This window comes from Caretta caretta, chromosome 18, assembly GCF_965140235.1.
Source record: "Caretta caretta isolate rCarCar2 chromosome 18, rCarCar1.hap1, whole genome shotgun sequence".
NCBI lineage: Eukaryota > Metazoa > Chordata > Testudines > Cheloniidae > Caretta > Caretta caretta.
In genome coordinates this window covers 16,995,003-17,019,695 of record NC_134223.1, presented here as the reverse complement: position 1 = coordinate 17,019,695, position 24,693 = coordinate 16,995,003, and the positions used below count along the sequence as shown (strand labels likewise).

The window sequence follows — 24,693 nt, the reverse complement described above, 5'->3', positions numbered from 1 at the left end:
AAAGCCCAATTAAATGTGAGGTTTACTCCCAAAGACCAGAGGTGACAAGGGTCAGGCACACTACCTTTCTTCACATCAGCCATGAGCACACAGTATTTTAGGACATCTATTCTTTATATTTAAAACAAAAAAACCCCAAACACATCTTTAGTTTGCAAGATCAGGGCACTTGTTTGGGGTCTTGTTCTCTACGCAGGATCTGATTTTTAATATTAAAAATATAATTTGGTGTGAAAGGGAAAACTAAATTTATGTAGGTTTTGCTTATTAATTTCTAATGGTAGATTACAAGGCCCTTGTTACAAAATGTGATGCCTCTGAAGCGAGTCTGGATAACAAGGTATAATATGGCAGTCTGTCCCATCCTTTATTGTTGCGTGACCTAGATTTTTAACTTCTAGGGAGCTGCATAAAAGTAATTTTGGATCAAATTAGTAAAATCTTGCTAATGTTAGATTTGATATCTATCTTCTATAGCTATCTGGAAATGGCAGCTAAAATGTTATCTTTTAAATATTTATTTTTAATATCTTTTGAAGCTTCACTATTATATAACTAAACAGTTTATTTTTGTATGGCTGAAATTTTTCAGTTTTTTTTTTTAAAAAGGCTGAGAACAGGCAAACAGGCACTAGATGAAGATTAGAAAATGGGGAATACAGTGAAACCTATTTTAAGTGGCCGCCCAAGGAATCAACAAGTTCAGTAGCCCAGTAGAAGAGATGGGCTTTCAACTATTGGTTCAACAAAATTGTGTACTGCAAGACTTGAGTAGACTTTTAAAATTGTGTTAAGACATGGAGGAGGTCCTTAGTGCAGGTTTCACTGTGGCTTGATTTGAGTCAGCAGGTTTTTAGTTGTGTATTTGCTGACTAGAAAACATTAAATTTGAGCTCCATAAGACCCCAGTAGTGGTGGTTTCTTTCGTGTTGAGTTTTCTGAATGTACTCAGCTAAGACGAGCAGCTCCATAAAGCTGTACAGTACAATTAAATTTGATACTATGTTGGAAATTTCCTTCCACATGGTTTTCCCCAAAACGGATATCCATATTATGCAAGGACATTAGGGAACCCAATTTCTGATGAAAAGGCTGAGTAGCAGTATCTTTTAAATTTGAAATGTAGGGCATCCATTGAATCGGTACATAACTTAATTTTGTATGATCACATCTTTGGTGAAGAAAAGGGATATTTCCCAGCCAATCCATCCTCTAATTGAGATGGTGCACATCTCAATGCAAACACTTTTTTCCCCCTTCAAATAGAGGACTGTTTGAATTGTGCAGTCTTCATTCTCAAGCACTTAAGAATTTGCAGTGACTACCACTTTGCCTATTCTGTTGTATTGGGAACGTAGTACTGTTTTAAGATACAACAAAATTAAAACACATCTGGTCCTCTATCCAGTATCTTCTCTGGAGTTGCCTTTTGAGCTCTGCTCCACATTAGAGGCGGAGTGGCTATGCTCTGAGCCACAGATACTTATGCAGAGTGACATTGAGCACTCCTTTCTATTTTGATTTTCCCGTTTAAGCAAAAGCCCAGTTTGGGGTGGGGAAGGAGTTATGTCTGTATATTTTATGCCCTCAAATGTTGCAAATTCAAGTTCTTTGAAACAGATATACTTTTTCAGTACAAAAGGCAGCTCAACTTCCAGACTCTGGGTGAGTGGGTAAGTTCTTTCCTAAATTCGTGAAAACCAGAGACCCCTCTTGTTCCTGCCTGTGAGCCAAGGAGCAGCTATCTTTGGGACCATGGCATTGTTGGACTCAGTTAGGGCAGCTGATTACTCTTTGAGGGGGGGAAAGAGGTGCTTTGTCGTAGGGTGGGAGGGAACTACTTTTCCTTTGGTGTCTCAAAGGGGATGTGGGAGAAGGAGGGGGTCCAAATTCCTTGGCTTGTCCTTATGCTCCCCAAATCCTGCTATCTTCAGTTAAGTGGGGAGAACTGCCACCTTCAGCCTTTCCACATTGTCTGAAACAGCCGTTCTTAGTGACAAGGGCCAGTTTGTGTATCTCATTACCTCAGTATGGGAATATAGGTCCAATGCAGCACAGTGTGCTCCTGTGTTTAGGAGTGACTTCGTGCTTGAGTTCTGTAGGCCAGTGGGGAGATACGTGCACTGTGGACACTTGATATTCAGTAAGTAGTTTTGGCTAAACTACTCCAGCCCATCATCTGCTAGCCAGTCAACGAATTGATAACTGCTTCGGAAAGCAGCCGTCCCAACCAGGCCTGAAGTTCTACGATGGTGTGGACATCAGTCAGCTGAGGTAAAAAGCGGCTTAGAATGGCAAGGTGTGTGAAAACTCTTTTCTCTATCAGTGGTGGGGAGGAGGGAAGAACAACAAGAGAATCCACACTTATACAAAAATAAAAAGCATCTGGATTGCACTTAAATATATATTAGTGCAAATTCTCAAGTGTTATAGCTGTAGGTTATAAACCTTTCCATAAGTAATCTTCCACACTAAATGAGGACATATTTACAAATGTAGGTACTTCTCTGTGTTATAGGTAGAAGAATGAGAAATACTTTCAAAAGAGTAGCTTGTTAAAAAGGAATGCTTTTAGTTCAGAAGGAGTTGGGGATGCAGAAGTAACGAAGCTAGGCTCTGCAGGGATATACATGTAGTACTAAGAGATTAGTGTTTTAAAATTAAAATGAAGTCAAACACTTAAAATGAAATAAACATAGTTGTCAAGACTAAGTAATCAGGGCGGCTGTTGCTATGTAGGAGAGATTCAGCTGTTTAAATTCCCTCAGCATTACTGGGAGACGAGTAGCAACATTTTCAATAGTATTGAAGTCCCTTAGTTGCCAAAGTCCTGTTTTCATAAGCCTGTAGTGTAGACCTATCATACGTGAACATACTTTGTCACTCGGGGGTGTGAAAAAACTCTCCCCCGCGTGATACAAGTTGCACCGACATAAGAGCTCCTGTGCATAGCGCTATGTCCACGGGAGAGCTTCTCCCACCGACGTAACTTCTGCCACTTGTCGAGGTCGTTTTATTATGCCAACAGGAGAGCTCTTGTGTTGGCATAGAGCGTCTTCACCAGACCGCAGCAGCGCTGTACGTATAGACATCATCTTAGCTTCAGAAGTGCCCGTCACCTTTGAAAATAGGATTTTAGATGCTTTTGAAAATTATGCCCCAGACCCTGTTAAAGGTTAGCATACAGAGTCAGATAAGTAGAATAAATATGAAACAAGATGACATACAGAAAATAGTAATTTTATGTCCATATGTTTAATCTGAAAAATACCTATCAAAGAGTCCATGACAGGAGACAGAAATATTGGTACCAGTACCTGTGTGCCAAATACACTTGTTCTGTAGCCCAGTCTGTTACTAAAATATAGCTCCAAACTTTTATATTCACCCTTTTACTACTAAGAAACCATCTGTGTGGGGAAGGGAAACCCACTTGTGGACTCAATTTTGAATCTGCTCCTGCAGATACCAGCAGTTAACTAGAAATAGATCTTTAGTTATTGAGCATGTCAATTTCAGCCATACTGCCTTTTGTCAAATCCCTCAGGTAGGGTCATGCTTCTGCAGGCCTTGATCTGCTCCTGATGGAATTTAGTGGGAGTTTTCTCATTTGCTTTAATAGGACCAAGCTCGTAGTTGGGAGCCTTCCAAAGAAAACCCAAGTGATGCGGCAAATATTGGTGATCGATAGGTGGCATTCTTTCCTCTGAGTCCATATTAAAAAGGGAATGGAAATGTTTAATTTAAAAAGGTCCCAAATTCTTAGCAGAAATTCATGTGCAAATATAAAAACTGCAAATACATGTTAAAATTATCTGTTTTATTTGTAATTTAAATCTACTATTTCATTAAGCTTTGGGATCTAAACCACAAAAAATCATTTTAATTAAAACCAATGTCTCATATGGTGTTAGCATCCCCAGTAGGACATTTTTCAAATTTTCTTTTAGATGAAAAGTAGAATCAAGGTCCTCCTGACAACTTATAGTCACTTATGGCTCTTTCTTTTCCTCATCCTTCCCCCCCTCCCCCCCCCCCGTTCCCTCCCCCATGAGAAATGTTAATGTCTGTAGCCTGGCCAAAATCCAACTTTTTAAATTATATTCTGCCTACCTAAATTCTCCTTGAAGTTTCTCATGGATATAGATCCTCAAACTTTATATTGGCAACCCCTTTCAGACAGCAACACCCTCCCCCCCCTTATAAATTAAAAACAATTTTTTATATTTAACACTTTTAAATGCTACATTTGTAACCTTGTTTAAAATGAATTTACCTTTTCTCACCCCTTTTAAATTGACTAAAACATATTTTTTTCTAATTATACTGGGAGGAAGCAAAAAAAAAAAACTTTCCACAGCAGACTTAGCACCCCATTACTTTTACTTCGGCGCTGCTGCTGTTGGCACGTGCTGTCCCAGAGCTGGGCGGCTGGAGAGCGGTGGCTGCTGACCAGACATCCAGCTCTGAAGGCACTAGCAGCAATGCAGAACTGGAAAAGTAAGGGTGACAATGCCATATCATGCCACCTCACTTCTGCATAACGTTTGACCTTTCCGCTCAGAGGGGTGGCTTCGGGGGGCAGGGCAGTGCTAAGGCAAACTTTGAGATGGCTATAGCTCTTCAGCTGCTGAACAATCAAGACCTCTAATGTTGTCTCGGTCTCACCTTTTTTAGTCTCAAGACAACGAACATGCATGCACGATGCTACAATCCCCAGAGTCCAGTTTTCTTAAGGTGGTGATAATACAAATATATATTTTATTTAGGAACAATGATAGATGCATTATACGTTTACAATACTTTTTGAAGTAAATACACTACATTGCGACAGAAAGGTTTGTGTAATTTTCTAAAACACTAGATTTAAATTCCATATATTCTAGCAGTCGGTCTCTGTTTTGCACATGTACTTGCGACCCCCTGAGGAGTTGCGACCCCCAGTTTGAGAACTGCTGATGTAGAACCTCTTCCTTTCCTAAACTACTGTTGCTAGGTGGAGTTAAACAGTTGCCTTCTACCTCAGAGCTGGTGGGTGAAATTGTTACGTATTAATTTGTAAATTGCTTTGGGATCCATCTAGATAAAAGATAGAATGTAAATTTATTATCAAACTAATTTCAGCTACGTTAAATACAAAAAATAAAAGGTTGCCAATTAGAAAAGATTAACATCCGTATTGTGAAGCTCTTCTCCCAAATCTTTAAAAGGGTATTACATTTGCAGGGAAGCTGGCTGAAACCAAATGTTTTTGAAAATAGCTTTTGATTAAAGTTGATGTCTTGGCAAAACACCGGCAAAATGCTCCATGTTGCAGAATAGTGCCCTTTTTGCCATCAGAAATATGGAGCTGACTAAGGCCTTGCATTTGCCCTGTTTTTAGCCATCACTGTCGCTGTATTGGTGCAACCCCTAGATCAGCACAGCTGCTGTTGGCACCTGTGGTGCTAACCATGGTTTCCAGCAGGGACAAGTTCTGCCAGGGCAAGCAGCTACTTTGTCTACTGTAGGGGCTTTCACTGGGCAGCGATGCCTGTGGCTGGTCACTGCTGATTATAACCATGACACATCCCCAAAGTTGATATGGCAGCATGAGGAGCTGCATGCAAAGTGCCTCTGATGTTCCAGTGAAGTGGTGAGTAGCTGACTCATCCCTGGTTGGTTGACAGCAGGAAATCCTGAATAGGGGTCACTCTGGAGATCATTGAGGAGACTAACTGCCATCTCCAAGGTGTAGTGTGGTTTAAGACCCATTGATCTTACTAGAGGAGAGAAAGGCACATCTCAGTGGGGAAAATGGGTTGACATTTTTGCTAGAGGCTCATTCCTTTCTCTCCCCTCCAGTAATATCCTAGGGATTATTGCATCCCTATAGCTGGGGTAATTCGCAATCCACAACTCCCGGAAATGTGCTTATATACAAGTCTCCTTCATCTCTGTTGCTCATGAGGCGTGGCCATCTTCTGGAGTGGTTGGAGTGATTACTTTTGCCACTTTTTATAGCTGTGTAAACAAGGTAGTAGGTTTATTTTGAAGTACATAATGATTAGCTGAATAATGCCTTTTAAAAAGAGACAGTGACACTGCAGAAAACAGACCCACACATGCGAGAAATCAAGGACTAAGTTTCCAAAAGCCAGACACCAACTGGCTCATCAGGTCAGTCTCTGTGCACAGCTCTCTGGGTTCCAAAGCACCATAGGACCAAATTCTGTAGCAGTAACTCCTAAATTCTGTGGCAGTGTTAATTTACTATGTCATGAAATGCCTTCATTCCCATTCCACCCACCCACACATCTATGGGTCATAGGTGAAAACATTTGTTGATTTAGTTCCAAAGATGGGGTTTCTGTTATGGTCTCTAAGCAGCCTAGCTCCACTCCTTGAGCTTGGGCTGTTGCACTGTTGCCCTGCTGACCAGCCTGTGCATTTGGCGTCCCTGCTCCTTGGCTGTAAGCTGCACTCCAGCTCTGGGTCTTCAACCTTGGGACTGACAGGAAAGAGAAGGTATATAGAGAAGGCCAGAAGTTCTGTTTAATGCAGAGAGTAACTTCCCTAGTCTTAGTAATCAAGAAGGATGCTTGAAGCCAAGTATGTACAAGTTTGAAACATACAGATTCTTCTCTGGAGAAGAGAAAATGGTGAAAATCCAGGAGAGGGGACTTGAGCTCTGCTCCCTAAAATCTAGACCCATTTAACGGGATCACCATTGTAAAACTTTGTTTTGCTCTTACTAGGAAGTTGAACTAGTATTTATTTTGGTTTGGTTCAGTTGCTTTAAGCATGTTAGGGTTCAGTTTGGGTTCAAGCCATCAAAAAAAATAAATGGGCCAGTAACCAGTTCAAATCAAGTTTAGGCCTTAATAGAAGTTAACTTAAAATTGAAACTCTTGGGTTTTTTTACTGTTTATTTTTCAACTTTGTGAGTTTTCCTAGTATTTTCTGTTAAGAAATAATCATGTTTATTTCTTATGAACAATTTGAGCAAACTAAAATAACATCTGTTATTCGATCTCATATTGGACCTATACAGTTAAAGGATACATTTGAGTTTGGGGCAACTGGAGGCAGGAGCTGCCTTAGGGGTTGGGTATAGGTGGGAGGGCCTGTCTAAGGGGGAGAAGGGTTGAGGGGCCATTACCGTTTTCCTTGGGCTTGATGAGTTATTGTTAACTTCTGGGACCAGGGAGTATTCTACCTCATCTTTCCCCAGTGAAGAGTCTCGGGGATGGTTTGTCTGTCTCTGGGAACTCGCATGGTATGTAGGTAGCTCCTAAGCTTCCTTTCTCCTATCTTACTCTTGTGGCCTGGCAGCTTTCTATTCTCATTATACCGGAACAGGCCTTTCTGGTAGCATTCACATGCCTATCTTATAAAGAAAACACAATTACAATAGTCTTTTAAAATATTGATCTTAAAAAATGCGGAACCTTTATTTTTACCTGTAACTGAAATTTTTTTTTTCAGGTTCAGTAGGTAGGACAGTATTCTGGTTCAGGTTTGGTTCTGCTCCAAGTAAAAATTCTGGTTCAGTTAGTCTCCCTGGTTCTTACTAATCTTTGTTTCTGTTTATAGTTACTCCCTCCCTGCAAAAACCAAACAAACCTGAACAAATGGCAGCTGTTGCTTATGTCATGTGGACAGACCAACTTGCTGGCAAATATGGCCTCGTGGTTTCCCCCATAGCAGACCCTTACCCCTGGTTTACTCCCCTTTCTTCCACCTTCTCAAGAAGATGTATTCCTCTTCACTGGTGAGATGCAACATGATAAAGCTCAGTGAGAATAGGGTGAAGTACTAAGTGTTGGAGCAGGTCTATGTGCCTCAGTTGAGGGACCATTCTGATCATCCCAGAGTTTGGGGCGAGAAATGTGAAGCATGTGTCAGCATGGAACATTAGAGCTGCGTGAATAACCAAAAAATTATGGGGGAAAATAATTTTGAGTTGTCTTAGTGAAAATTGTTCAGCGAACCAAAAGTTGAATATTTTGCTTAAGGTTGAACAAAATACTTGTTTGAATTTTGAGATCTTTTAAAATATTTTTTTCAAATGAAATTGAAACAAACTTCAAAACAAAAAGTTGTATAGAATCAAAACCCTTTATTTAAAAAATGTCCAAATGAAATGTTTTGATTTTTTTCAATTGTTTTGACTGAAATATTTAGGTGAACTCAATGTTCCAATTGACCCAAATCTACAATATTTATTTATTGGTGGTAGGAGGGGGAAATTTTTTCTAAACATTTACCCAGCTCTAATGCACATAGTCTCCACAGGATCCAGATGAGCAGAGGTGGACGTAATCTCTTTTCTTGAGCACGGTGGTAGGTTTAGGAGGTGTACAGCTATGTGTTGTTGCAGCAGATCTGACCTACATTGAGAACTGTCTGTCCTGGGAGCCGTCACTATTTGTCTCCCTAAATTCTTCAGTTTGGCTTGGGAAGGTGTCTGAGTCATTGCTCTCAGGGGTTCTCCCACTGCTCCTCTCTCCCATGATTGGTCCAGAGGCAAATACTGAGGAGGCGGCTTCCTAAAGCTTCCCAACCCAGCCACCTGGAAATAGACTCTGTGGGGTGTGGTTGACTAGCTCTTCCTCAAGAGAAAAGGCATCACTGAAAGCTCTTCTCTTACTCAGCCCTTTCAGAGAGCATGTGCAGAAAGAAGTCTGTATAACTCCCAGAGAACATTTTTCTTGCTAACCCTCATCTGTAGGAATGATCACTGTGGTGAAGTAAGGAGACATTCTCCTGCTCTGAGAAAGGAGATGAGCAGATTGCTTTGGCTTTAAAGTCCTGGAGCCAGCAATTGCTCCGAGCAGGCTTTTTTTTCTTGCAGAACGTCCGGATTTCCTATCTGGAAGTTTCAACAGTTCAACTTCTGGGGGAAATGTCCTTTGATAAATCTAGTTCCTTGGGTACTTGCTCTGATCCTTTTATGGCATAGTTCTTTGGTTTCTCCTGCCGCGCCGCATTCCCCCCCCCGAGCCACTGGTTTAGGGATTGGAAGAGTGTAATCTGTATGCCAGGCAGCCTTTCTCTGTTGTGGTAAGAAGGACTGTCCAATCTCAGAAGGAGTTGCCCTAAGCTTGAGATGTTGCAGAGCAACTCTTTATCAGCATATCGTAGGGAATGTGGTCTAGACAAAAATGAGAGCTGGAGGTCCATCTTGAAACAATGTAGTCCAACATCCCTCCCCATTCAATTTTCAAGCCATTCTCTGATTAGTCTTAATCTGCTCGGAAAACTCAAGATGATGTTAACAACAACCAGGAAAGAACCAGGATCACATCTTTAGCTCAGAAGACATAAAAACAAAGGAATTGCCATACTGGATGAGGTTGGTACTGAAGTAAGGCTTACTGGTCTATTTCCCAGGACCCACACCTGCCACCTTTCTAAAAATATATATGTTTGCTACCCTTCTGTTTAGTTAGTAGCTGCTTTAATGGAGTTCCTATTTTTGTTCCAGCCCAGCTATTTCATTCTTCAGAACTTTTATGGATAGTTTCTCTACAATATTCCAGTTCTCCTTAATTGGTCCTCTTTCTCCCTGGTAGCCCAGCAGACAATTCTCTTGCAGGCTTCCAACTTTTGTCTTTTTTAAGGAATTTATTTTGTTTTCATGTCTTTCAGCTATTTGCTCTTCAGAGTCCTCCGTAGTTCTTAGATTTTTGTTCCTTTTTGTTGGCTTCACTACAGTTAATGCCATTTTCTGAGGGAGACTTGTGCAGCTCAAATAACCTCTTGAATCTGGCCCTTTTAACCATATTGTGCAACCTTCTCCCAGCTTCCTTTTTTGCTTAGAGGTATAAATGCCTTCTGGGAGTTTGATATGCTTTCAGCAGCTCCATGCTGCGTTTTGACTAGGATCAGAGCTTCATCCTCTTCTTTTTTTGTACCTCTTTCTAGAGTTAAGCGTTACAGTACTAGTTTTTGGGACAATTCCTCCTCTGAGGATGTTGACCTTAATTGTATTGTGGTCACTGTTACTTAATAGCCTCTCTAGAGCTGCTTGTTGAATCAATTCCTATTCAAGTATAGCCTCCCATCTTGCGTGCTCTAGAAACTAGTTCTTCCAAGAAGCAGTCCTTTAAGGAGCTGGAATAAAGTTTAGAGAAATTCCCATCATGGCAATTGATTTGTGACAATTGACCAAAGTTGCGTACTACCGTTTTGTTAAATTTAGTTGTTCCTTTCACGTCTGTCAGTCGTGTGCAGTCAGTGTCCGTTTCCTGATCAGGAAGCTGATATTCTAATCCCTCTGTATATTTGAATACTTATCTACATGGAAATACCTTTTATGAAAATATCTTTTCTAAAGGGAAAAGGTTTTGGAGTCTTGGATCATTTATCTTCTCCCTTTCCTAACCTCCCTCCCATGTACTTTCTTCTGGTACCCAAAATTGGCAGCCACGCTCACACTAGGCTTGACGTTGCCACTTCTAGTGCCAGTCAACACCATCTTCAGCTGTTCAGATTGGGGTCAGACAACTGAGGCCTGTTCTGTGTGTTAGACCAGGATTTTGAGACTTCTAAATCCACTGTTACCTATTTGCGGTAACCAGGGTTCCATGTTTTACAGGACTACAGCATTCACCTCTTTTTCTGCAATCGAAGGCAGCGTCCACACTATGAAGTTTTAGGAAACTTCCTACTAGTGCTTCTGTCCTTTCAGTTGCACTGGTGAGAGCCCTAATATAGGCATGGCTTCAGCAGCTTCTGATGATTTTACCCTTGTGTTGGTTACGTCTGCTCCATTCACTTCAGTAAGGTATTAACTGTGAAACCAGCTGAAATGTCAACATAAATTTTGCTGCTGATGATTTTAGCTTGAAACTTCCAGTTTAATGTGCTTGTCCCCTGTTGTTGGATTCACTGGTAGATACTGGGGGAGAAGTACACTGAGGTGGCTACTTGAGGCTGGGAACTAGTAGTTGAAGTCCATCCTTCTCCCTCTCATCGACCTTGATTTTTGGATCTTTATGGCCTCTCACTAAAGGGGTGGGGAAGGATAAGAGGAGACATAGTCTACTCTGGTGCCAAAAACCTGAAGGGGGAGATTTTCAAAGGCACAAGCAGAAGTTAGTCACCCAGCTACAACTGAAAGTCAGTGGGAGTTGCAGTATTACCAATCCGAAGCATAGAAAAATCAGAGTTCGACCCCTCAAAACATGAGATTTTCAATAATAAATCTTAGGGTTCTTTTTATTTGCTTTCTGAGTCACTAGGGTTCATGTCTTCAAGCTTTTCTCTGAAACCATGATGGCTAGAACACTTTTTGTAAGTGAAAGCTGAGATTCTCATGTAATAACATGGCTCCTGGAGCTTCAAGAGAAGTGCCAGATATTGCGAGACTCATGATAAAATGGCAAGAGTTTGCAACCCTGGAGTAGGGTGCCTGATTGCCTTTTGTTCCTTTGAAAATTTCCCCCCTAGCTGCCTCTGTCGCAGTTCTGAGTTTCATAAGTCCCGGCTGTAGCTATTCAAATTACCTTGTTTCCTCTGGACAACTTCTGCAGTGTAGTTATGCATTGTCACTGCAGAATTCTGCAGCTCATTGAAAACTGGGAATTTGGAAGCTGTGCCAGAGTAAAATCAAACAAAACCCAAAACCTTTTTATTAAATTCAACAGATTTTAATTTTAAAACAACACAAGGAATGGTGTACTAATGGTCACTTTTTTCCCCTTAAATTCAAATCGGTTTTAATGAATTTAATTGCCACAGAAATTCTAGTGTTCTGCGGAATTCAGTATTGCTGTGCCACAGAAATCTGCATCATAGGGAGCACTGGCCCTGCTAACAAGCATGAATTTTTAATGTGTGAACACAAGATTTGATTTAGTGAGGCTGAGTTACCACCTAGTTGAGTGTACGATCAGAATCCTGCACTAAGTAGCTCTGCAAGATACCATTGGGTCTTCTATTATGCTGCACATCCCACCTTAATGGACCTGATTGTCATGCACTGAAGAACGTATATGGCCTTTAAAGGTGCCACAGTCCTGAAACCTTGTATTCAGTAAAGGTCCCAAAGATAGTGGTGTTTTAGCCACATGTTCTGCCCCAATTCCAGTTTGGCGAACTTTGCCTATGCAAATTCTCTTGAGCATCAGTTAGATATTGGAGTGATTCTCAAATGGATTGGTAGATCCTTTTTTGGTGGTCTACAAGGCCACCAAAAACGCAGTGCGGGTGGGAAGGATAAAGAAATGAAAAGGTTCTGAGTGGTCGAAGAGATGACTTCTAAGAAACAATTCTCAAAGAAAAATATGAGGAAGGACATAGTTTTTCACTTGCCTGGAACAACTGAGTAGCGTTGCAGTGTGCTGTTCTTTAACAGCCTCGCTAAACCGCATGGTCGGCTGCCATTCAGTGGTAGGTGACCTGATCTGTCGCCTTTGCAATCACTTACTAAAAGCCTGTATGATGCTTTGCAATCTGTTTGGATGAGAAGTGCTATAGAGATATGTAAGTCAGGTAACGGGATCTATGGGTTGTTTTAGAGAGATTTTTATTTAGTGTTGATGAGGGGAGGGACTTGCCTTACCTGACACATACTTGGGTTTGCTGTCATTGAAATTAAATCTTAGCGAAGAAAATACACAGAATAATGTAGCCAATAAGATAAAATTAAAAAGGGAACAGTCTTTGGGGGATTTGGGGAGCGGGAACGAGCTCTGCTGAAATCAAAATCAAAATAATATTGGCCACTGAATCTGGTACATGATCTACAGTCAGGAGATTCTACGGGCTTTAATATGAAATATCTTTACCAGATTAAAGATATCCAGGGTGGGGAACCCTTCATTTTATGTAGTTGAACAGAGCTTAGACTCATAATGTAAACACTTCTGTTGGACTTGCTAGCCCTTGCATTGAGTTAAGATCACTGGTCTTTCAGAGCCTTGTTAATAAATATTGATTCTGGTACTACGCTGGAGTCCTGTTGTGTTGGGTGCTGTACAAGCATAGAAAAGAGATACCTGCCCTGAAGGACAGCATGGGTAGTTCTGGTGGATCTTCTATATGCAGATGTAGCAGTTGGATTGGCTTGATAAACTGTAGCCACTCAACTGATTTGTCAAGCTTATGTCACAAATGTAAAGAGAGTTTTGTAATAAATCAAAAAATCTCCATTAACAGGATGTCTGTTGGATACATAACGTGCTTTGAATGGCACATAAAGGCAATCTATATTAAACCAATAAATAGTAACAACTCCAGGGAGGCATAAGCTATAAATATCTGAGTCTCAGACCTGATCTCTAGTGCATGGCGATTGGACTTGAAAGCTTTTAAAAATCTTGTAATGCCCTTGTGGGAAGGAAAGCGTTGCTAAAAGGGCATCTCCTGCATTTCTTGTGCACCCAGAGGCTCCTGCTGGGTGTTATGAATGCAGAATTGGGCTAACGTAGAACTTCAGACAATAACAATTATTGAAATAAGGAATAGCACAATGAGTAGAGAGCCGAGTGATTCAACGTTAAGCCTACTACACCATCTTGCACTCCTGCTGTGATGAGGGATGAGAAAAGCCTGACAGTATGTGTTAAGAATGTTAGCCTTTTACATTTTCTTCCACTTGTCAGTAACACACTTAATGTTACTTAAAAATAGTCTGTCTCTGTCTGAATCTATTTAATACTACTTATATACTGCTAGCATAAAGATTGCCTGCAATTTACAATAATTGAGCCTGAGCTTAGCTTGAGAACAGAGTAATTCTTCACAAAACCGTAGAGTCTAGTTCACTGAGAATTTTATTTTCTTGGTTATTTGCAGTTATTCTTATATCTGATTTCAAATGCCCTGAAGAAAATGCACATTTTCCTTGGAAGAAAAATAGCTGAAGCCTTTAAAATTAACATGTAAATACCGCTGCAGCTAAATATTTTACAGTAAAAAAGTTGCAGGTAACCTGGGGTGCTTTGGCTATATCTATTCAAGTGAAGTCTTTCGAATTTTCTACTGTGTTTTTAAACTTTGGATTTTTTTCCTTACATTTAATCTTAAAGATGAATATACAGCTGCTTTTCCAGGGTATCTTGGAGAAAGCAGCATGATCTGAGGGTGAATGGACATAGTGGGGGGAGATACCTTTAGTTAAGAGCAGAATTAAATGGACATAACATTACTTACTGTCATACCAGCTTTGGTTGTCCATTAGATAGATCTTACTAGCAAAGCAAGGTAGAACCAGGCTAGTGCTGGGATGAGAAACTTCCAAGGAAAATGCAAGGTGCTGAAGTGAGTCAAGGTGGTGATTCACGAAGGGATAGCTCAGTGGTTTGAGCATTGGCCTGCTAAACCCAGCGTTGTGAGTTCAATCCTTGAGGGGGCCATTTAGGGATCTGGGGCAAAAACTGGGGATTGGTCCTGCTTTGAGCAACGGGTTGGACTAGATGACCTCCTGAGGTCCCTTCCAGCCCTGATAGTCTATGATTCTATGACAGTTTATGCCAGATATGTGTACGGCTTATGTCTCCTAAGTGTAAATCAGCACCAGTATCTTCTGAGTCAGTGCTGAAACACTGTCCCTAAAAGGTGCTGTTCTGCCTGAGGTGCCATTTCCTGAATGAAACCTAACTCTTGGGACTTGTTTACTTGAGTAAATTGTGCTCCAGTTTCTTTCCCCCTCTTCACTCCTGACCTTTTTAATGTCCCCAGTTGAGCTTTAGCTTTTAGCTCTGTTCTCCCTGCTGAGATGTAACGGAGAGAAACCAACCTTATCAGAGATGTTTCATGGCCTGAGAGAGACCAAGAGGCGGACAGACTGAGGGAAGTAGCCAGGAGCAGTGAGGCTCACTTGCTGGCCTCCCTTTTATTCAGAAAACCTCCTTTTGTGCCTCAGGCTATTCACTTCCTTGTCGGAACCCCTAGAAAGTGTTTGAATGCCTAATGGTTCAAAGGACTCCCTTTCTGCACTTTCCATAAGACTATCCTGGCCAAATTCTACCTTGGGTAATGATATTCTGCCCCTCTCAACTCCCTCTATAGTTTCAATTGGCTATAGATACTCTTAAACTGTTGTGTAATGCTAATAAGCAGCTGTCATCTTCCACCTAAAGTGGCTGCCATTCAGTGGTGGGCGAAGTGGTTTCCTGCAGCTGATTTGTAAAGCACTCTGGGGTCCACCTGGCTGGAAGGTGCCGGCCTACTTTATTACATTCCTTTTGTCCTGGCCCTTGGCTGGGAGACTGTGCTCCGTGGAGCTTGTGCTGTGCTACACAATTTTTTTTTTTTGATACCTGACACTGAAAGGCTTTAAACCCTTGAGTTGAAATTCTGGCTCCATGGAAGTCAACGACAAAACTGATTTTAATTAAGTGAGGCCAAGATGTCACTCTTTGCTGTTTTGTTCTTCGCTAGAAGACTCGGATGTCTGAGAAACTGAGTTGAGAGGGAAAAGTAATATTAAAAATTGGAATTTGAACAGTCTCTAAAAGGTCCAACTTTCTGCATATCAAAGTTTCCAGTCTTGCAGGAACGAGAGCTTTCTGGAGAAGGGACTAAAGATTTATTGATTCAAAACCTTAAAAAAAAGTTCTCAAAGGCAATGTTCACTACTAGATCCTTTTAAAATTAGACTCTTTTCTATAAGGACTGCACCTCACCTTTGTTGCATTCATGTTAAAATGGAAAGACTATTAAATTGGTATTTCCATTTCAAGGAGGCAATATTAACTGCAGGCTCCATTCAAGGATCAAAGAGTAGATCTCGTCTTTTCTTTCTAAATTTTTACTCAAATACATTTCCTCTCTTGCCATAGTGAGTCTCAGCTGCTCAGGCGTATACCCGAAAAGATCCAGAGCTTGAGACTCTTTCATATGTAAAACTGATCTTTAAGAAATCTTTAAAAATTGTGCAAAGCAAGTCTAAGTTCCTTGATTTGTTGAATTTCAGTGATATCAAATGAAATGCATGTCAGCCAGGCAGCTTTGGATGAATGTACACCTTTCGCCCAACCCCCCACAGACCAGAAGGTAGTCCATAAAAATAGCATACTCAAAGTAAAGGTGAGACCTTAACCTGAGGTCATATCTACTCTGGACAGACCGTTAAGATCTTAAGGCAAGTTGAGGAGTTTGGCCTGATTAACTTTGCCAAAATGACTACCTCTTCTCTTGCTAATGCTGTTGGTAAACTCCCTCCCTCCCTCCCTCCCAAGTCTGGCTGCATTTCAGTGGTGCTCTGTAGTTTGTAAAACACTCTTAAATTTCATTCTGAAGGATTCTAGAGTACAATATTTATTACATTAATGTACTCTAGAAAAGTGTGTTAGATGCATTGCTCTGGCTGAAGCAAATAGCTCTTTTCCAAGCCAATCAGTGAAGCAGATCAGTAATGAACACCTTTTACATTATTGCACCAATATCCATCAGGCAAAATAACTAACAACCCTACATCTTCCGTTAGTGCTGAGCCCCATATAACCAAAGGGTCCCTGGAGCAGTGCAATGCTTGACTCTTATAAAACTGGACAGCTTGTTAGCCTCTCCCCCAGGTAACTTGTACAATGACTGCAGCTCCTCCTGGTCAGCTTGGTTCTCGCTTCTCAGATACGAGTTCCCACTGCCTCTTCCCTGTTTCCACCTCTCCCTTCCACCTTTATGCTTTTTGCATCAGCTTCCACTGAGGCCTGGTCTACACTTAATTGTTTTGCAGGTGTAGCTATGTCGGTTAGGAATGTGGGGGGAAGAAAAATCACACCCCTAACCGATATAGCTTTGTCAGCAAAAGCCTCAGTGTAGATGCAGTTATACCAGCAAAACAGTTTTTTGCTGATACAGCTTAGTATGACCTGTTCCAGCAAAAGAACTGTTTGCTGGCGTAAGAGGTGTCTCCACTAGGAAGGCTGGCTGGCATAGCTATATAGGCAAACCTTTTCTAATCCAGGCAGGGCATGAGCCTCCTAGTTTCTCCACTCATGGGCTTTCCAAAAAGAGTTAAGGAATGAGAGGCTGACCCTGCCATCAGTCCTAGTATAATGGAAAGGAATTACAATGGGCATTGGTTCTGTGATATTTTGGCAACATTTTGACATTTATCTCCCATAGATGCTTTGCCTCAATATTTATGTATCTCCAGAAGGTTAAGATTATCGCTTTTCCCTACCATTATCTTTACTTAAAAAATTGCTTGAATGAAAGCTTCTGATTAAAACTGGCTGACAATGACTTCTAAATGGGGCAATAGACTAATAGAGACAATCTTCTAGCCAATAACATTGCTATGTCACACCACTTTGTTTCCGTGTTTAGTTTGCGTGCAAGACCTATGAGAGATCCTCTTCCTTGTCCTGATATCCACTGTTCTGTAGAACTTTAGGCCTGGTCTACACACACTTCTTGTACCGATTTTAACTATTCCACTCCTACCCAAAATAATTAAATCAGTACAGCCTCTGGTATAGATGTAGTTGAACTGGTGTAAAGATGCCTTACACTAGTATAGCTGCTTCCCCTTCTGAAATGGGAATAGCTATACTTGTATAAGGCATCTCTAAACTGATTATAATTTTGAGTCTACACTAGGGCGCTTGTACCACATTAGCTATAGCGGTATAGTTAGTGATACAGTTTTTGTGCAGAAAAGACCTCTAGGGCATGTTTAAATTCATTGCCACTGTGAGCTGAGAACTTCAGTCATTGCCACTTCATCAGATTGCTCTTTTCCTGGCCGCTGCTTATTTTAGTTCCCTTCTGCTTTTCCATCATGCTTGTTGAACTAATCTGAGCATTGTCCCGTTGAAGTTCATTCTTCAAAGGGCCAGTTCTGTGGGTGTTTTGGTTTCTGTGCTGGTAGCAGAAGCCCATCTCAGCCAGGGCTCTATTGCATACAGATTTTTAAAACAAACTTATTATAATATCTAGGTATTCTTACTGCATTCATAACCACAATATTTGAGCTTTACATACAGCATATTTGTAAATGTGTTATTTTGACTAATAGCTACTGAAACCAATCCATTTGAAAATTCTTATCACAGAATGTTGCAGCTGGGGGAGCAAATTCATTCCTTCAAAAGAAATGGTTCCCTGGCAAAGCTTGGGTTGGACTCTAAGAGCCTTGAAAATGCCAAGGGGACAGTAGAGGACATCAAAAGAAGGAAGAGAACTTTTCAGCGTAGCAGCTGGATGAATTGGAACCCTACCTAGGCAAAATAGTAGTGGCCTGAAGTAGAGATTTTTGCAAATCACCTAGGAATTGAGTTCTTCAGAGCTGTATGACTGTCTTGGGATTGTGTTGGGCTCTTGGGATTTTAACTGTTCCAGAAATCAAATCTAAATATGTGAAATACTTCAATATTTTAAAATCACCATGCCATTTAATGGATGTGTACATGTCTTAAAAACGACGAGTCCAGTGGCACCTTAAAGACTAACAGATTTATTTGGGCATAAGCTTTAGTGGGGGAAAAAAACCCCACTTCTTCAGATGTGAGTCTTAAATGCATTCCTAAATAGCATGTAACTTCCACTTTATAAACTTTCATTTCCAGAGCAAACCGTCCCCTACAAACCTGCTTGTATGTTAAGTGCACCGCTCTGCTCAAATGGGATGCTCTGCCGCACCCTTTTTCTGCTAAAGGTGGCTCGCTCAAGTCAGCATTGGGGAAACTTGGGGGCAACGTGAGGGAAGCTTACACTGCTCTTTCCTTTGATATCCTTTCTCTAGTAGTAGGTTAGCAATCATCAGAACTGCCACAGTAGTGTCACTAGTCACAGTCAAGGCAGTACAATTGCTAGGCCTGACTTTTCCTTTGATGTGTCTACCAAGCCTTTACAATTAGGTTGGGTCCGTTTGTAACAGACCTGTTAAAAAGGTAGCCCAGAACATTGCCTTTCTGTTTGATGTTTCTCCATAATTGTAAGCAAAGCCACTTCCTAGTCTACCTTCTCAGCTATTTGAGACTGTCTAGGATCTTAAACACATCTGAGCATTCTTGTCTTGAAGGCTTATCTGCAATCCATTTGCAGTGAGTGTGGGTTATTTTTCTGTATATGTAATGCTTATATGATGTCTGCCACTTGGTAACATGAAGGGGCTTAGCTGTAGAGCAGATTAATTTCCCTTAGGGCAGAGCTAGTCTCCCTGCTACCAACAGGATTCCTCACCAGACTTCCCAAACTAAGCAGATACCAATATATTCTCTAACTGTGCCTTGTGGAATCACAGCTTTTCGTTTTCCTAAAGCATCTAGTAACTTGACGCTAGTACCTAACAATTTAAATCATAGAAGGTTCTTTTGGGAGAGTCCCTTTGTAGTGAATTTGATTTACATCTCTGATAATCTGAGCCTTTATAGTTCTTGATTTAATTCTGCTATTCTTGCCCCCAGAGACATGAAATGTTGAGCTCAAGAAAACCAACCCTGTTGGCATATGTAGGTACAGAAGAGCAAGTGAAGCTTGATGTTTGTTCTTTTTGATCAGTGGTTCAAATCACAAATGCATGTGGAGTAAAATATCAATACTCTTAAAGATGCAGGATACTGAAATTCAGAGTGAACTGAACAAAATTCCTCTGGCAATAAACTTGCATCTGAGGGAGGTCTAGGTATAAATTATATGTTCCCCTAAAACATGTTGAGAATAAACTTCTGTGTGGCTTGTTTTGTGAGGCTCTGTGCAGGCAGATATGATTAGATGTTAGATTCAGAATAGGGTAAAATTTTCAGAAGGGCCTATGATGCCTGTCTCATTTTCAGAAATGGCTTAGATAGTTAAGAGCCCAAGTTATATTGACTTGAATGAAATTTAGGCTTCTAAGTCACGTGGTGCTTTTGAAATTTTTACCCATAACCTACATCTTGGGAAGGGAGGAATCCAGAAGAGAGGTAGGAGCAGGAAAAAGCCCTGAGTCAGCCACATCATGTCTGTCCTGCTTCTGGTGTGAGGCCCCCAAGTGTGTGGCTAGTTATGTGTGGGGAGCAGATTGAGTATGTTTTTTAAGAACGGAAGGGCGATTTATACCACAAGTGTAGGGGAAGTGGAGTGCTTGCTCTGCTTCTAACATGAATATTCTGGCACAGTTTCCTTTATTCAGGGAGAGAGGCCTAGGAGTGCAGAGCATCATAGACTTTTATAGCACTGGATCATCATGCGGCATACTATATCTGGCAGTGTGAGTAGGAAGGGCCGTTATGGGAGTGGGAGGATACGTAATGCATCGCCAGCTGCAAATGCACATGCAGTGCGCTCCCAACAGAAAACAAATTGGCTCAGCAGTATTCCCGCTTTCTCCCCCCGCCAAAAGAAAGCCCCAAAGAAAACATTCTGTGTATGAAATTACTCCTGGCTTTGAAGCATTCTGCTTGGGTGATCTCTCTGTTAATGTATGCTACCAGCATGTGTGTAAGAAGTGTCTGGAAGAGCTTCATGTCCCAGATAAAAGTGCTTAATCAGCTCTGAGAAATGTCTTTAAAAAGCAGCACTTTTTCAGAAATGATTTTCTACAGTGAATTTCTGAGATAAAGGGCAGGCAGCAAATGGCTGGGTGCGCTATAAATAGCATTATGCAAATGCCTGCAAACGATCATCTAAACAGCCAAGGCCACGGCAAATTATGAACAAGTGGGGAAAAATGCTGTTAATCCTCTGATTAGGAATAAGGTATGTTGAATACCATATGGAACAGGAGTACTCAAAGTATGTGCTTGCGAATGCTTTGGATGCTAACCTTTCCTGGGGGGAGGGGAGGGAATGCAGCTGCACTGCAGAGTGGATGCTTTAGACTGGTCCAGCACAAGGTGGTTGAAGATAAACCTATTGCTAAACCTCTTCTTTCTGAACTGGATATATCTTATCGCTGAAGCTATCTTGCTCTTGCGGCATGTGGAACAAAAAAACTTAGGACTGTTTACTGTTAGATGTGGGCTGAAGCAAGGCAGTTTAGAAATGTTTGCCTTTTTTTTTTTTTTTTTTGGCCCAAAAACGTAGCTGAGGTAAGGAGGGATCCATATTTTCAAGATGCAGTTTCTCAGCTGTTGCCCCTGGGTCCTGCGGCAGAGAAAGAGGTTAGACTATCATGCATTGTTGCTGCCCAGTAGAAGATTTGGAAGTCTCCAGCAACATTACAAGCATGTTCACAGCGGGAGTAGACCCATGCTAGCATTGAGAACTGATGTGAAATGGGCTTGCTCTGAAAAGCATGTTATAAAAGTACTGTAGGCAATGTAAGGTAGTGGTGTATAACAAGCTTCTCAAAACTGAATCCCTCTCCATGCTGGTCAGGAAGTTGCTAGAACCCAGCCAACAATAAGTATATTCAGATATGGTTGTTCTAGCACTAGGTCCTAAGACAACCCTTATACTGTTCTGAAAATCTCTTCTTGAAATTCCCTTGATATGAGCCCAAATCATCCTTTGCATCCAGAGCTTTTGGGGGCAGGGGGAGGAAGGAATATGGAATAGGGAAAGGGATATCTCAGTTCATCTGAGTAGTGATGAGTAGGTGTTGAGCAGTTTCCATGGATGCTCCTGTGGAGGAAATGTCAGCTGAAGCCAGCATAAGTCTGCTCCTGGAATGATGCAGGCCTGTGCAGACTCTTAAAGCTGCCACATTCATGACAGGGCGCTGTTTGAAAAATTGGATAGGGAAGGGCGAGGAAATTAGCCCTTGCTTCCCATATGGCATTTTCTAATCCATGCCACATTACTCCCGTGCATTTATTCCAATCAGTGGGGTGACTGTCCTAACTCATAGAATTTACTTCCAGAGACCTTTCCACGGTGGAGAGCCGTCTTGGACAGCTGAAACCAGTTTGAGGGATTGTGGCTGTGCACAGAACCACGTGCTCTGGTGACACTAAACAGAGTTGGAAAAAGAAAATGCCACTGCTGTCTCGGAGAGGGAGCGGGTCAGCATCTGGGATAATTAGTCTACCCTAAAATTCTGCAATGCCTCCTTCCCTGTACTCAGGCTTTAACATTGCCAGTAATCTACCCAGACGTGTCCTTCCTCATCCCTCCAGGCCTTCCCTCACATTGCCCCCAAGATTATGTTCTGAGGAGCAAAGTCGGCTACTTATCTGAAACCTTATGATGGGCTCCCTCTCTTCTCTGTTGCTTGATCCTCTGTGTTCATTCTCAACTCCCTTCCCACTGCTGCCAAGTTAGTGTCCCTCTGCGTGCTGCTCTCTATTAGCTTGTCAGCATCCTGCAGTTCCCTTGCTAAGTGCTCCACGACTATCTGACTGGGGACCCCCCTCCCCATTACTGTAAATCTCTTTTCCCACAGATGGGCTCTAGGGCACTGAGCGCTAACAAGCGAGCCGTGACGGAAGCCTTGGGGCCCAGCAAAATGCTGCTAGGCATGCCGAGAAAAGAAGCAGCCATGGGATTGGGAGGGAATTTCTCCCAATACAGCTTGGCTTTCAAAAACACCCTTGTTTTGCCCGCCCACCATTAAGGTGATGTGCTGTGATGCTGCTCTTGCTGTCATTCCCAGGAGTAAAAACCCACTCAGACACATTAGCACCGTTGCCACTGGCCAGGTGTGGGTAGAAACCAGCTTGCTCTAGGAGCACCAGCAGTGCTGTAGGCCAGCGAGCAATGCAGCCAAGTCCCACATGCTGTTTTTCTGCTCCTTTCAACCTTGCAGTGAAAAGGGAAAATCGAGTCATGAAGCAATTGTCCTCTTTGTAAATGACCCATGCACTAAGTTCGCGGGCCAGTCTGTGCATAGTAAGGAAACAAATAATGCTGTCCAGTGGGAAATGCCTTTTTGTTAGCATATCCAGCTCATCTAACCCAGTGCTGGGCTGTTCCCTGGAAGAGGCGATTTTTGTCCCTGTCTGTGTTTATAAATGACTCCAGCTTCTACTGCTTCCCTCAGGAGACTATTTCACGGTCTAATAGAGCTCGCTATTAGGAAGTGTTTCTCTGCTACTCGGCCTAAATTTTACCTTGCTCAGTTTCATCCCCTTACTCCTAGGTGCACCTCCACAGCCATGATTAGGAGATCTGAGGGTTGCATTTTTCTTGATTGTGATCATTCTCTCAAATCCACACTCTCTCTCCAAGGCACTAATTTTTAAAAGAATCAACATAGGTTAAAATGCCAAATGCAAAAGCAATTGAGAAGCTTTCTCAAGTAGGAGCAATCAAAATTGTGCACAGCTGCTTCCTGTTAATAGGGAAGAGGGCCAAAGGCTGTCCCAGCATGGGTGTGTAGTACTAGGCGGGGCTTGGTACTTAGGACCTATCTACAGTAGGAGCACTGTACCATTACCGGAATTCCAGTATGCTATATCTGCAAAGTGCTCCTAGTTTGGGGGCAGCTATGCTGGCAAAGCTGCACTTTGTACCAGTATGTCAGTAACTCCTAGCTTTTATGTAGCTCTTTTCATCAGTAGATCTCAAAGTGACCACATTTGTAAGGCCCTATCTTCCCCATTTCAGTCCTGAGGAGCGAAATAAACTATACCAAGAAAAGTGTAGTTTTACCAGTACAGTATAGCTGTGTCTACACTAGAGACTTCAGCTGGCACAGCTATGTCAGTTAGGAATCACACCTTTGCCCACGCCCGATCAACCGTGCTATGGTGCCAGAAGCCTGTAGTGTAAACATAGGCTCCGTTGACGAAGGCAGCAGAAAGACCACCCTGTCAAAGGTGAGAAAGGGTAGCGAAGTTAAAGGCAAGACCCACAGGACGAGGAAGAGAATGGTGAGACATGGTCCCTGGAGGTGGGTTACTGACCGTTTTAGAGAGGACTAATAATTAGAGCCTTTCACTTGTAGGTTGCCAATTTGAACCTTGCCCTGTTTCACCAATGAACAGAAGCTGTTACTGTTGTGGGTGGTGTGGAGACTCTGTGAAATGCAATGGGTGGCCAAGGCATTTCAACGCAAACCACTACCATCATAATTGGCCCCCTTCTTAGCAGTCTGAGCAGACAGGACATGGACTGAATGGGGCGTGAAGACTAAACTAAGCCAGAGGCTGTTCCTCCAGGGCAAGGTTGAGCTGTGTTGGGAATCCAGCCTTGCTGCTGCCCATTCAGGGGATAAATACTAGATTTCATTCTTCTTGTTATGAGCACTAAGCAACAAAATATTAAAGATTAAAAGCTACTGGCATCACAAGGAGCATCTTAATCTGACACCTATTTCCTGGATTAAACTGAACAGGTCATCCTAAGGATGACTTGGCAAACCAGATCGAGGTGGATTTGCAAAATGAAAAGCTTTGCATTTTCATGCTGAATTTATTCATCCAATGCAATAGAATAAAAATGACCTCAGTCAGGCTAGTATAGGGAGTATGTTGGTTTAGTTTGATCTTGAGTGCTCTTGTTTTCCCCACATGAAAATGTCCTTTGAAAACCTGTTTTGTTTCCATTCCACCTGGTGCTGTGGCTTCCTTAAGTGAAGTTGAGCCTGGCTAGTGCTTAGATGAGATCTCAGAGGAAATCCCACATGCTGCTGGTTCTGGTGATTCAATGGGTAGGAGCTCTTTCTTCTGACCCCATGTGGGATCAGCTCTCCAGAATAACATCAGACACTGTGCTGTATTTCAGATGTGATTTAAAACTTTGTGGTGTTATGGCCTTTATCACAAAGATAAATGGCATCACCTCTGATGTCCGTGCTAAATTCAAATGTCAGAAATTGCATTCTGCCTACCTAAGTTTTCCACCTACAGTTTCAAACTAAATATGATGATTATCATAGAAATGTAGGGC

At 41.8% G+C, this 24,693-nt stretch overlaps 1 protein-coding gene across 1 annotated transcript in view; it reads left to right on the top strand.

The window, feature by feature from the left end:
• The window catches only part of SSU72 (SSU72 homolog, RNA polymerase II CTD phosphatase), a 62,045-nt gene that overhangs the window by 16,699 nt on the left and 20,653 nt on the right, over positions 1-24,693 (top strand). The window lies entirely within an intron of this gene.